At 35.4% G+C, this 14,029-nt stretch overlaps 1 non-coding gene across 1 annotated transcript; it reads right to left on the reverse strand.

Moving 5' to 3' along the window:
- Positions 1-9,805: 9,805 nt before the first annotated feature.
- LOC130971058 (small nucleolar RNA R71) lies at positions 9,806-9,909 on the reverse strand. Its single transcript, XR_009082293.1, has one exon. It is a non-coding gene; the product is annotated as a small nucleolar RNA R71 (small nucleolar RNA).
- Between the last annotated feature and the right edge of the window lie 4,120 nt (positions 9,910-14,029).

Below are 14,029 nucleotides of genomic sequence, written 5' to 3' on the forward strand. Positions count from 1 at the left end.
CATAAAGCTTGCCATGGAAGGAGCCTTGCGTGCATGAAGAAGAAGACAGTAGGAAAGCAGAGATTCAGAAGATAGAGCATCTCCAAAACCTCAACCTATTCTCCATTACTGCAAAACAAGTATTTATTTCATGTTCTTTTACTTTTTACAATTAAATCTGAGAATTATTGATATCCTGACTAAGAGTTACAAGATAACCATAGCTTGTTTCAAGCCGACAATCTCCGTGGGATCGACCCTTACTCACGTAAGGTATTACTTGGACGACCCAGTGCACTTGCTGGTTAGTTGTGCGGAATTACAAAAGTGTGATTGCAATTTCGTGCACCAGTAATAAAGGGTTAGATTTAACACTGGACACCATCTAGTTTTTTTCACTGGAGAGAATCCACTCCCCACTCGTAACTAAAGAAGACAAGTTCAGTCTCAAGCAATGTCCTAAAAATGATCTTGAGAGGATAGCAATGCATGATAAACCTTATGCATCAGCACTAGGGAGCTTAATGTATGCTCAAGTCTGCACACGTCCCGATATATCATTTATAGTGGGAGTGTTGGATAGATACTTGAGCAATCCAGGCATGGATCATTGGATAGCTGTTAAACGCGTAATGCGTTATTTAAAGATAACAAAGGATTACATGCTTACTTATCGGAGATCAGAAAATTTAGAGATCATTAGGTACTCTGATTCCGATTTCATGGCATATGGTTGAAAAACTTTGTCACTAAGTTTCATATAGTAGATGACATTGAAAGGTCATTAAAGATTTTTTGTGACAATAAGCCAGCAGTACTATACTCCAACAATAATAAGAGCTTGACAAAATCAAAGCATACAGACATCAAGTTCTTAGTTGTTAAGGAGAAAGGTTAAGAAAAATATATTTTTATAGAACATATAGGAACAGAGTATATGCTAGCAGACCCATTCACCAAGGGATTCATCCCTAAAGTCTTTCATGAGCACACTGCTCGGATGGGTGTCAATATTTGTGATGCCTTGGTTTAGTGGGTTTTTTTTTATGCTATATGTCCTATGACAGATATTGAATTATTTTCTGCAGAATTAAGTTGATGGTTTATTTCATGTTATGTAAAATGTTCATTTTGCAATATTTGTTTTTTGTTTGATCTCAATAAAGTTTTAAAGTTGGATTAGCTGAAAATAGACATGCATGAGATCACTTGGCGTATAATTTCCATATTACTCATCCAAATTTGATCTATGTCGTTAAGTATATTAGGATGGTGATTGTCGTGGTTTAGTCACGATATTAATGTGATAAAAGATGAGGTGATTCCATATCTAATATATAACACCCTACCATACTTAGTATTATGCTTAAGTCATAAGACTGAGATAGTAAGGTATTACGACCTCTAAGAATAGTAATATATATATATATATAATAAAGAAAAAGATATTTAACTAGGAGCCTTAAAAAACGGGTAAAACAAAATCACAAAATAAAAAGCTCAACGCTCAGGAAAGGATTACTTGCGTGCTAAGAAACCTAATAGGAACATGATAAAGATAAGCAAAAGAATAAAGGACAACCAAGGAAGTAGCATAACTAGCCCCTAACTCAGCCTGCGAAGCTAAGGCTGGCCAGAGGGTATATATATACATATAAACATACATAAGTGTTCTCAAAACACACCAAAATACCAAGGTAAACTCTTAACTCTCCTTCAACCTCTAAGAGGAGCAGCATACACAAGTTACTTGGAGAGTAAGCTAAATACATATATAGATATATACAAACAGAAAACCAAAATACACCCAAGGACTACTTCGCTTTCCAGGATCCAGACGCCTAACAAGGAGCCTCTCGACATGCATTTGAAAACAACAATACAATATAGAATGAAAAACGGAGGTTCTCAGTATGTTAAAAGTGCCACGCGTATAATAAATATGGTCCTGAGAATGCCATAGGCAATCCTAGGACTCCAATATTCAATTATCCAACTTAATACTAAACAGAAGCTATCAACAAGGGTAGGTATTCTAAATATATCTAACTTACTCAATTTCAATCTTAAACTAACACCAAACCACCTCTCCATTTCCTCTTTTTTCTTCAGATATTCATAATGCAACAGAAACAACCAACCAGATAAGTTCACGCACAAGTAATGAGCAGATAGTACAAATAGCAAGTATGACAGATAACAGGTGATATACATCAATTAGGCATACCCAGAAAATGCATAGCAACCAAAACAAACAAATGCATGCCTGTCTTATGGCTGATGGGGCCCATCTATCGGTTATCCAGCCAACCCGACAAGTCCGAAAACCTTAGACTGTCCTCCATCGCGCATCCCCAAGAGTCTATGCATAGAGTTCACATTCATTCATCATATAATCACTCAATGGGGGCTATCCATACCCGTGAATTTATACGTGTCCGGTCACCCTTACGACGTAGGGCCAACAGAGTATCGAGATTTAACCTGGAACACGTGGTGGCGAGCCACAGTTCTTACCCAGGGACACTCGTATCTCAAATATCTTTATTCATAAGCCAAAAAAATTATCATAAATACATCATCAAATGGCAAGCCTTAACTTTAGACCTCATTAACATTCTCATTTCTTTCATAAAAGTCACCGTTTACAACTTTTTTCACCCTCAAGTTATCTTGTTTTCCTAGCTTCTTTTGTCTACTAGACCTAGAACCATATTTAAAGCCTTAAAGGGAAGAAAATGAAGGTTTAGAAGTAAAAAAATTGGTTTAAAAACAGCCAAAACTGATTTTTGCAGCAGGCAGCATCCACGCGTACGCGCAAGCCACGCGCACTCATGGGTGTACATCAAGTCACGTCTACATGTGAGTCATGCGTACGCGTGAATATGCACACACACGTACGCACGCTTCTCGCATAGGCGTCGCCAAAATTCCACACCACGCGCACGCGTGGGTGGACGTGTTTTGAAAAAAATGGGCAGAATGCCTAGAAGCATTCTGCAACCAGATTTTACCATCCTGCAACACAGTTTTATACGTAAAACTTGCAACATCCATAACTTTCTCTATGAAATTCCATTTTTCACAAAATTGATATCAATCAAGAGTTCTTAAAACCATCTTTTACTTGCAACAAACCATAAATCAATCAAGAATTTGAGGAGTAAATTATGGATGTCCAAAGTTCATCAAAATTTGGTTTTAACCACTTTTAATAAAACCTCATTTTCACCAACTTAACTTTCTTACCATATAAACCTACATTGTAATGCCATATCCACTCAATTCATCAACAACCATTTCCAATAATAACTTTAATCAACTTAACCAACTTCAATCATTGATAATTACTCACTTTTACCTCATACTTCAACAACCCTTCATTGTTCATATCAATATTTCACATACACCAACTTACACCATATATTTATCAACCTCCCATCAATATACCAATTTAAATGCCATTAGCAAAATCAACCCTTCATACACATTAACCCATCAACTTAACATAATAACTTGTCATTAACAATTACCAATCATAACTCATCAATAACAATATCAACACAACCCATTATAAGCAAGTCAAACAACATGGAATTAATAACATCATCATCCCATTTAATGTTCATCAACATTTATACCAACAACAACACAAAGCTACTCATTAAATGCCATTAACAAATTCAACCTATCATATGGTTCTTCTAACCTAAGTTTTCGCAACACCGTAAATATTAAACGTGCAAAACTTAAACCATACCTTGGCCGATCACTTAATTCACCCAAGGCAGCCTCTCAACACAAAATCACAGCCCCCTCCAAGCTCAATCAAATATCCCCAAAGCAAGCCTTGTCACCAACAAAGCTCCAAGTAATCCAAATTCAAGTCCAAAGCATAAATACCCTCTTAAACTATACCTAATACACATATATATGTTCCAATTCAGTTTTCTATTACCAAAAATAAGATTGTGATAAGGTTAGGATGTCCTTACCATACCCATATGCTCAATAGCTTGAGCCCACAAGTTCCGGAAGCTAACTTGAACCTAGAACATGGAAATTGGACAAGATTCACCATAAGTTTTAAGTTTACCAAATAAAGAGGGGTAGGGATTCTGAACTGAATAGGGTACTTACCAATGAAATTATTTGGATAGAAAGGTAGAGCTCGACATGCTGAGCGCGTGGCCGCGAACGGTGCGGCGATCGGAGCCCGGACGGAGGAGTTATGGTGGTGAGAAGGAAAGGTGAGGGTTAAGTTTCATCTCCTCCCCCTTGCTGTGTGTGTTTCGTTGCTTTGTGAAATGGAGAAGATGAAGTTGCTACTTCATTTATGTTATGGGTCCGGTTGAACCCACGGGCCCGGTTTGGGTCCTGGTTCAACCGGTTCAGCCCTTCCAGTCCGATCCTGGGCCAAATTTTTGAAATTGGTATCAAAATTCTCGTTTCGACGAGCTCTATACTATTTTGATATTAGTTTTGCATTTCTAATATTCCTATTTAAAATTCGATTTATTGACTAATTATTTACCGATTTTAGCGGGGTTTACATCCTACCCACCTAATTAGGAATTTTGTCCTCAAAATTCAGAGTGCATTACCTGAAAAGAGGTGTGGGTAGTCCTTCCTTATCTCTGACTCAAGCTCCCAGGTATGTTCTTCAATACCAGCCCGGCTCCAAGCAACTTTACCAAGGGAACCTTCTTTCTGTGTAGATGCTTGCTGCTGGTATCATCAATCCTAACCGGAGTTATTGGAAACGTTAGATCTTCTCTCACTTGGACTGATTTCAGTTCTAGGACATGACTAGGATCAAGTTGTGATACGTGAAACATGTCATGCAGGTTTGAACGATGTGGTGGTAGAGCGATCCTATACGTCATTGGTCCGATGTAACGGGAATTCAGCTTTTCAGTTTCTGATTGGTCATCCGATTCTAGTTCATTGAAGTAATCTTCAGGAATAGGTATCTTCTTCCTTCCAACTTGAGAAATCTTTTTCTTAGATCCGCCTAACTCTTTTGTCAGCTTTCAAAGTGAGAATTCTAACTCAGGTTTGTGTAACTCTTCCTCCGTTGTCTCGGCTGTCAAATTCAGGAACTAAGACGTTTGATATTCTGGTTTTTGGTTAATTCAAAGGGGTTTAGCACTTGGTGAAGTCTCATCTTCTCTCTGATGTATAGTCTCTTCGATGTTACTCCGATTGGCGAAACGGGCTTGGTTACTTGACCCACAGTCCCCTAATAGAATCACCTTTTGTCCTAGTCCTCGGTAACCTACTATGAGATCAATGGCTATTTTCTGTTACCTTTAATGTAGAACCTTCAACGGTTGTGGCACTCTGCACGGCTCCTGGTGGTCTCTCTTTTCTTTCTCATACGTCAAATAATCACATAGATTTTCACTTCGTTCTTCATTTTTAGTTGCTCAAAATATCTTCTTGGATTCGTGGTAGATTTTAGAAATCTCACAGAAATTTCAAAAAATCTTCTCTTGTAAGCTTCGGACAATAGTCTCTCTTTCCATCTTCCGATTTTGACACACAACCCTTTCTTGGTGTCTTCTTGATTCAACCGGCTTCGGTATTCTTAGTAGCTCCTTATTACCAGTATTGCACTTCTTAAGTCCTTGACTTTATGATTTCTATTTCGGCATTGATCATGTAAATCTCTTCTTAATTTCCTTTTGTTTACCAGGCTTCGACATCTTTGGCGGTTCCTTATTGACTCATTACGTGTCCCATACTTCATCGTTATCATGTTGTAAACTGGAAATGGATTTAGTTTGACCCTTCTAACTACATGATGAGCAGATAATTTATATGCTTTTTGGCATTATTTTTAAATAGTTTTTAGTAGAATCTAGCTACTTTTAGGGAAGTTTTCATTAATTTTATTGCTAAATTCACATTTTTGGACTTTACTATGAGTTTGTGTGTTTTTTCTGTGATTTCAAGAATTTTTTGGCTGAAATTGAGGGACCTGAGCAAAACTCTGATAAAAGGCTGACAAAGGACTACTGATGATGTTGGATTTTGACCTCCCTGCAATCGAAATGGATTTTCTGGAGCTATAGAACTCCAAATGGAGCGCTCTCAACGACGTTAGAAAGTAGACATTCAGAGCTTTCCAGCAATATATAATAATCCATACTTTATTCGAAATTAGACGACGTAAACTGGTGCTCAACGCCAGTTCCATGTTGCATTCTAGAGTCAAACGCCAGAAACACGTCAAGAACCAGAGTTGAATGCCAAAAACATGTTACAACTTGGCGTTCAACTCCAAAAGAAGCCTCTGCACGTGTAAAGCTCAAGCTCAGCCCAAGCACACACCAAGTGGGCCTTGGAAGTGGATTTCTGCATCAATTACTTACTTCTGTAAATCCTAGTAGCTAGTCTAGTATAAATAGGACATTTTACTATTGTATTAGACGTCTTTTTGACCACGTTATATCTTTGGTCTCAGTTTTATTCTATTATTCATCTTAGGAGGCTATTGATCATGTTTATGGGGGCTGGCCATTCGGCCATGCCTGAACCTTCATCACTTATGTATTTTCAACGGTGGAGTTTCTACACACCATAGATTAAGGGTGTGGAGCTCTGTTGTACCTCGAAGTTTTAATGCAATTACTACTATCTTTTATTCAAATTCAATCTTATTTCTATTCTAAGATACTACTCGTACTTCAACCTGATGGATGTGATGATCCGTGACACTCATCATCATCCGTCCCTATGAACGCGTGCCTGACAACCACTTCCATTCTACAAGCAAAAGCTAAAGTGTGTATCTCTTGGATTCCTGATGCACGACGCATGGTTGCCCCTCGCCTGACAACCGAGCCTTCCATTCCGGGAGATCAGAGTCTTGGTGGTATAAGCTAGAATTGATGGCGGCATTCATGAGAATCCGAAAAGTCTAAACCTTGTCTATGGTATTCTGAGTAGGATTTCGGGATTGAATGACTGTGATGAGCTTCAAACTCGCGATTGTTGGGCATGATGGAAAACACAAAAGAATCAAGGGATTCTATTCCGACATGATCGAGAACCGACAGATGATTAGCCGTGTCGTGACAGAGCATTTGGACCTTTTTCACTGAGAGGATGGGATGTAGCCATTGACAACGGTGATGCCCTATATACAGCTTGCCATGGAAAGGAGTAGGAAGGATTGGATGAAGGCAGTAGGAAAGCAGAGATTCAGAAGGAGCACAGCATCTTCATACGCCTATCTGAAATTCCCATCGATGATCTACATAAGTATTTTTATCTTTATTTTTTGTTTATTTATTATTATTATTCAAAAACTCCATAACCATTTGTTATCCGCCAGACTGAGATTTACAAGATGACCATAGCTTGCTTCATACCAACAATCTCTGTGGGATCGACCCTTACTCACGTAAGGTTTATTACTTGGACGACGCAGTACACTTGCTAGTTAGTTGAGCGGAGTTGTGAAATTATGCTTAGACCATGGTATTGAGCACCAAGTTTTTTGGGGCCATTACCGAGGAATCAATTTCGAACAACAATTTAAGTATGAATCACAATTTCGTCCACCAAGTTTTTGGCGCCGTTGCCGGGGATTGTTCGAGTTTGGACAACTGACGGTTCATCTTGTTGCTCAGATTAGGTATTTTTTTTGTTTTATTTTCAAAAATTTTTCAAAAATCTTTCAAAAATTTATCACCTATTTTCAAAAATTTTCAGAGTTTTCAAGAATGGATTCTAGAGTTTCATATAACATGTTTTAGCTTGGCTGGCTATTAAGCCATGTCTAATTCATAGGATTTTGATTGAGGACTTTGAATTCATTACTTTATTTTTCCTATATGTGTTTCGAAAAATATAAAATAAAATACAAAAAATAATAAAATCATAAAAATAAAAAATATTTTGTGTTTCTTGTTTAAGTCTTGAGTCAACTTTTAAGTTTGGTGTCAATTGCATATTCATATTATTCTTGCATTTTTTGAAAATTCATGCATTCATAGTGTTCTTCATGATCTTCAAGTTGTTCTTGGTAAGTCTTCTTGTTTGATCTTTAAATTTTCTTGTTTTGTGTTGTATGATGTTTTTCATGTGCATTTTTGCATTCATAGTGTCTAAACATGAAAGATTTCTAAGTTGGGTGTCTTGCATGTTTTCTTTGCATAAAAAATTTTTCAAAAATATGTTCTTGATGTTCATCATGATCTTCAAAGTGTTCTTGGTGTTCATCTTGACATTCATAGTGTTCTTGCATGCATCATGTGTTTTGATTCATAATTTTGATGTTGTGAGTCATTTTTTTTGTGTTTTTCTCTCTCATAATTAAAAATTCAAAAATCAAAAAAATATCTTTTCTTTTTTTTTTCTCTCAAAATTTCAAAAATTTGGGTTGACTTAGTCAAAAATTTTTAAAATTAGTTGTTTCTTGTAAGTCAAGTCAAATTTTCAAATTTTAAAAATCTTATATTTTCAAAACTTTTTCAAAAATTGAATCTTTTTCATTTTTCTTATTAATTTACGAAAATCCTTTAAAATATTTTTCAAAAATATTTTTCTTAATTTTATCTTTATTTTCGAAAATAATGCTAACAATTAATGTGATTGATTCAAAAATTTGAAGTTTGTTACTTTCTTGTTAAGAAAGGTTCAATCTTTAAATTCTAGATCATATCTTTTAGTTTCTTGTTAGTCAAGTAATCAATTTTAATTTTAAAAAGTAAATCTTTTCCAACCATATCTTTTTAATCATATCTTTTTATCATATCTTTTATATCATATCTTTTTCAAAAATTTTATCTTTTTCAAAAAATTTGATTTTAAAATATCTTTTTCAACTTCTTATCTTCTTATCTTTTCAAAAATTGATTTTCAAATCTTTTTTTAACTAACTAACTTTTTGTTTGTTTCTTATCTTTTTCAAAACCAACTAACTACTTTTCCTTCTCTAATTTTCGGAAATCACTTCCCTCTTTTTCAAAATTTTCTTAATTAATTAATTGTTTTAAATTTTAATTTTAATTTTATTTCTTATCTTAATTTTTGAAAATCATTAACTCCTTTTCAAAGATTATTTTCGAAAATTTCTCCCTCTCTCATCTTATTCTATTTATTTATTCATTTACTAACATCTCTCTTCACCTCTCTTCATCTCAAATCACTGCATCTATCCTCACCCTTGTGTTTGGATTCTCCTTTCTTTATTCCCTTCTTCTTCTACTCACATAAAGGAATCTCTATACTGTGACATAGAGGATTCCTCTTCCTTTTCTGTTCTCTTCTCTTTCATATGAGCAGGAACAAGGAAAAAGACATTCTTGTTGAAGCTGATCCAGAATCTGAAAGGACTCTGAAGAGGAAACTAAGAGAAACCAAATTACAACAATCCAGAGATAACCTTGCTGAAATTTTCGAACAAGAAAAGGAGATGGCAGCCGAACCCAACAACAATAATGCAAGAAGGATGCTTGGTGATTATACTGCACCTACGTCCAAGTTTGATGGAAGAAGCATCTCAATTCCTGCCATAGGAGCAAACAACTTTGAGCTAAAACCTCAATTAGTTGCTCTGATGTAACAAAACTGCAAGTTTCATGGACTTCCATCAGAAGATCCCTACCAGTTTTTAACTGAGTTCTTGCAGATCTGTGAAACTGTTAAGACTAATGGAGTAGATCCTGAAGTCTACAGGCTCATGCTTTTCCCTTTTGCTGTAAGAGACAGAGCTAGAGCATGGTTGGACTCTCAACCTAAAGATAGCCTGGACTCCTGGGATAAGCTAGTCACGGCCTTCTTGGCTAAGTTCTTTCCTCCTCAAAAGCTGAGCAAGCTTAGAGTGGATGTTCAGACCTTCAAACAAAAAGATGGTGAATCCCTCTATGAAGCTTGGGAAAGATACAAGCAGATGACCAAAAGATGTCCTTCTGACATGTTTTCAGAGTGGACCATGATAGATATATTCTATTATGGTCTATCTGAGTTCTCTAAGATGTCACTGGACCATTCTGCAGGTGGATCCATTCACCTAAAGAAAACGCATGCACACAACTAGAAAATGGATTAATACAGACAGATTTACAGATAGATTTAGTCTTTATTACAGACGGATTTTTGGTTACCGATGAAATTACCGACGGATTTTGTCCCTCTGTAAAAGCCCCGTCGAAAATTATTTACCGACGGATTTTTTTCCGTCGGAAAATTACCGACGGATTTTCCCTCTGTAAATTCTCCATCCATTTCCCGAAGGCGACGAACTTTCCGACGGATTTTCTGTCTGTAATTACAGACAGATTTTCAGACGGATTTTCCGTCTGTAATTACAGACGAATTTTCCGACGGATTTTTCGTCTGTAATTACAGACGGAATACAGACGGATTTTTCGAAAGATTTTCCGTCTGTAATTTGAACTTTGGAAAATCATCTCACACTCTGATTACAGACAGAAAATCCGTCTGTAAATCCGTCTGTAAGGTAAAATAGAATTTTTTTATTTTTCTAATTACAAAATAAACTTATTTTCATACAAAATAAATATAAATTTAATACAAATTTTTATCTAATTTGTATTCAAATATTTATAATATTTCAAAAAAAAAATTCATCGTATTATCAAACTAAAAGAAAAGTACTATAAACAAGCAAGTCAATATAATTCAAAACATAAACAAAGTGTATTCATCATCAACTACAATTTCTAGTAAATGCTAAAACTATTTCATTGCAGGGATCTTGATTCTTCATCACTTGAGCTTGAGCAGAAACGAATGTGTTTATTCACTGAGCAACCTCCAACTCGTGTCCAACTCTTGTGTCGCTGAAATACGCAGTGGTCGCCTTCATTTTTCTATTTAAGTGAACTTTCTCCACCTAGAATCATTGATATAACTTGAGTCTTATGTCAACTTAAATCAATTTTTGTATATATATATATATATATATATATATATATATATATATATATATAGCTATTCCATTTTCTTGATTTCTTCAATTTCATCTTTCTCAGAAGTTAGAACCTTGGTTTCATTCAAAACAGTAGAATTCATCTAATGTTCACATGGCAATTGTTAATGAAACTATGTGATATTATAAGTCAGAAGAAGAATGAGGGAACTGGCCTAGAAAACACTTGCTTCTTAGAGTAAAAAATTATATACTCACCAAATGCTTATGCCATGTCATTCCTAAGAGACCATCTCTGTCAGTGAATGCATGTTCAGCCATCATAAGTCTATCATTCACATCTGTCACTTTCATTTGGTACTATTTTCAGGTTCTCCAACATTTACTTGCTTCTATTTCCTAAAACAAAAGAAAAGAAAAGAAAACACTTTATTATATGATAGTTGTTATTTTAAGAATTTGTGTTTGTTTTAAGTTTAAACTTTGGCCAAATGATACCTTTCTCTGGTCATTTATCTTGATTGCTGCTTTCTCAAGATCCTTGATTGACTTCAATATAGGAGACAAATTCATGTCTTTATTTGAAATCTCATCTTCTAAGTTCTTCACATTAAGCTGTGATTCAAACATTTTGGTTTCATGAATTAAGTATATATAGCAAAAGTAATATAGAAAAAAAAATAAATGTAAAAAAAGTTAACATAGCTTCAATAATGTAGAAACTATATTATAAAATATAATAGAGAAGGAGATATAGATACAAAAATTGAATATGTAACTCTACTACAAGAATAATTGAATATGTAACTCTACCGCAAAATGAAGCTTCAGATTTTCTTCTGAATATCTAATTTCTTAGTCAACAATTACTCTCATAATTATCCTAATTGCATATTATCACAATAATTGAAGCTTGTGGCCCACCGGGTTCCTCTTTTATATTATATTATATATGTACAACCCATTTCAGTAATTATCAAAATTCTGACTAATGTTATGTAGTACCATTTATTTTATTTTATTTTTCACGCATTGATTTGGCGTATTTGGACCTGCCTCTTCTATAGTTTATCCATAGCACTAACAAAAAGACAAAAGCAAATAAGAACTAATGCTTTATTTAGAATTAAATATTATCCTTGTCTTTATCTTTGGGACATTGCCTAATCTAACTTAAGCATCAGAAATCAACTAACTAGGGAATCTTGTAAAGAAAAGAAAACAAAATTTATCAAGAATATTATGCATTCTAGACAGGGATGACAACAATTTTTTTCCCATTTGATTACCTTATAAACTGGTCCAAAACCACCTCTTCCTAATAAGTTGTCAGTTGAAAAATTATTTGTTGCAGAAGTAACCGTATCTATACCAAATAAGGGCAATTCTAGATCTTCTTCATCATGCTGACTATTTATTGCATCTGATTCTCTTTCCTCTTTTATCTTTCCTACAAAGTATAGTAGGATGCAATGTATAAACAAAATCAGTGTTTTATGCTCCTATAAATTTTGCTCAATCCGAATTTTGGAACTGAAAAATAGATATATGAAGTATAACTACCACTATAACTCTGTTTCTATTGTAGACTTTTGTTGAACTGCCTTGAAGGCCTTTGAAATTACTCAATAATCAAGAATCAAACAATGAGAATTACTTAACTACCTTTTTTACGAATCTCCCATCTATAAATGATTATGGCCAAGCATAAGATCAAAATTCTAGAAGACAGAACCCAAATTACAGCAGAGGTAATCTTTTGCTTCTTTTTCTTGAACTTGGGCAATCTTTTTTGTACAATTGCTTCTAAGAAATGTTAAGTTTAAAAAAATAAGAGGACAAAGTTAGAAATGACAGAAGATGAAATGTTTATACATGTAAAAGGGAAGAAAAGTTTCAAACTGGGTGAGATAGTTTAGTACCTACATCTTTCCCTGCCATCTTTACATAAACATCTTAAGATGCAGTCATCAATTTCATATCCATCAGATTACCAAACCAATATCAATTACATAAATATTTCCAGCATGATCACGCTCAAGATGCTTCACAATGGGGGATTCATCACCCAAAACCTGTCATAACAAGATAAATTCACAATAACAACCAGCAACATGGAGGTCTAAGCATATTAAATCTTCTTAAGGAGCTCAAGTATAACGGGAACACAGTTCTTCATCATGCATTCATACCTCGGTGATCGACGATGTAACTTGTAAAACCCGGTTAATTAACGGCTAATTAACCCATAAATGAGAAGTTATTCTAGAAAGCCTAAAATGTGATTTTTTATGGCTAAATTTGATAGAGGAGACTGAGACGAGAATTTTGGTACCAATTTTATAGAATTCGGACCAAGATTGGACCGAACGGGCCAAACCGGGCCAACCGGACCCAAAGTGGGCCCTTGGCCCAACATAACTAAACCAAAACCCTAGTTTTCAGCACTCTCTCTCCTCACACAACACCAAACACGCTGAAAAGAGAGGAAATGGGGGAAGAACACTCTCTCAAAACTCTATCTCTCACTTGATCTTCAAACCACCATAACTTTTGATCTAGAGCTCTGATTGCCGCTCCGTTTGTGGCCACGCGTTCACCGTGGAGAGCTCTACAAAACCCATACAATCAATCTTGAGGTAAGCCACAAGTTTCTGTTCGAAATTCCAGCCCTTATTTTCGAGTTTCATGGGTAAAATGTTGAGATTTTGGGTTCTTTGATGTTATAGGACCCAACTCTCTTGAAGGAGAAGGTTAATCTTGTCTCTTTGGACCTTGGGTGTGGTAAGATTCTCAACCCTAGTATATTTTGTTGTTCTATGATGTTTGGGTATTGAGATGTTGTGTATGGGTATGATGATTGTGGCTTAGGTTATATATGTGTGGATATTGGAGCTTGATTGGTGATTTTGAAAAGCTTGGAAAGGGTTTGGTGGTGAAAAATCTGTTCTTGGAGGTTTTGAGGCCTTGAGAGCTTGTGGATAAGTGGTTTGGAAGTGCTCCGGTTGATCTTGGAAAATCGGCTAAGGTATGGTTTCGGCTTCCCGTATCTAATATGTAATGTGGTAGGAAATACTTAGGCTAGAGGCCCTAAGATAGGCATTGGATTGTTGATGTTGTTGAATGATTGAGATATATGATGTG

This window comes from Arachis stenosperma, chromosome 3 (assembly GCF_014773155.1).
Source record: "Arachis stenosperma cultivar V10309 chromosome 3, arast.V10309.gnm1.PFL2, whole genome shotgun sequence".
Lineage (NCBI taxonomy): Eukaryota > Viridiplantae > Streptophyta > Magnoliopsida > Fabales > Fabaceae > Arachis > Arachis stenosperma.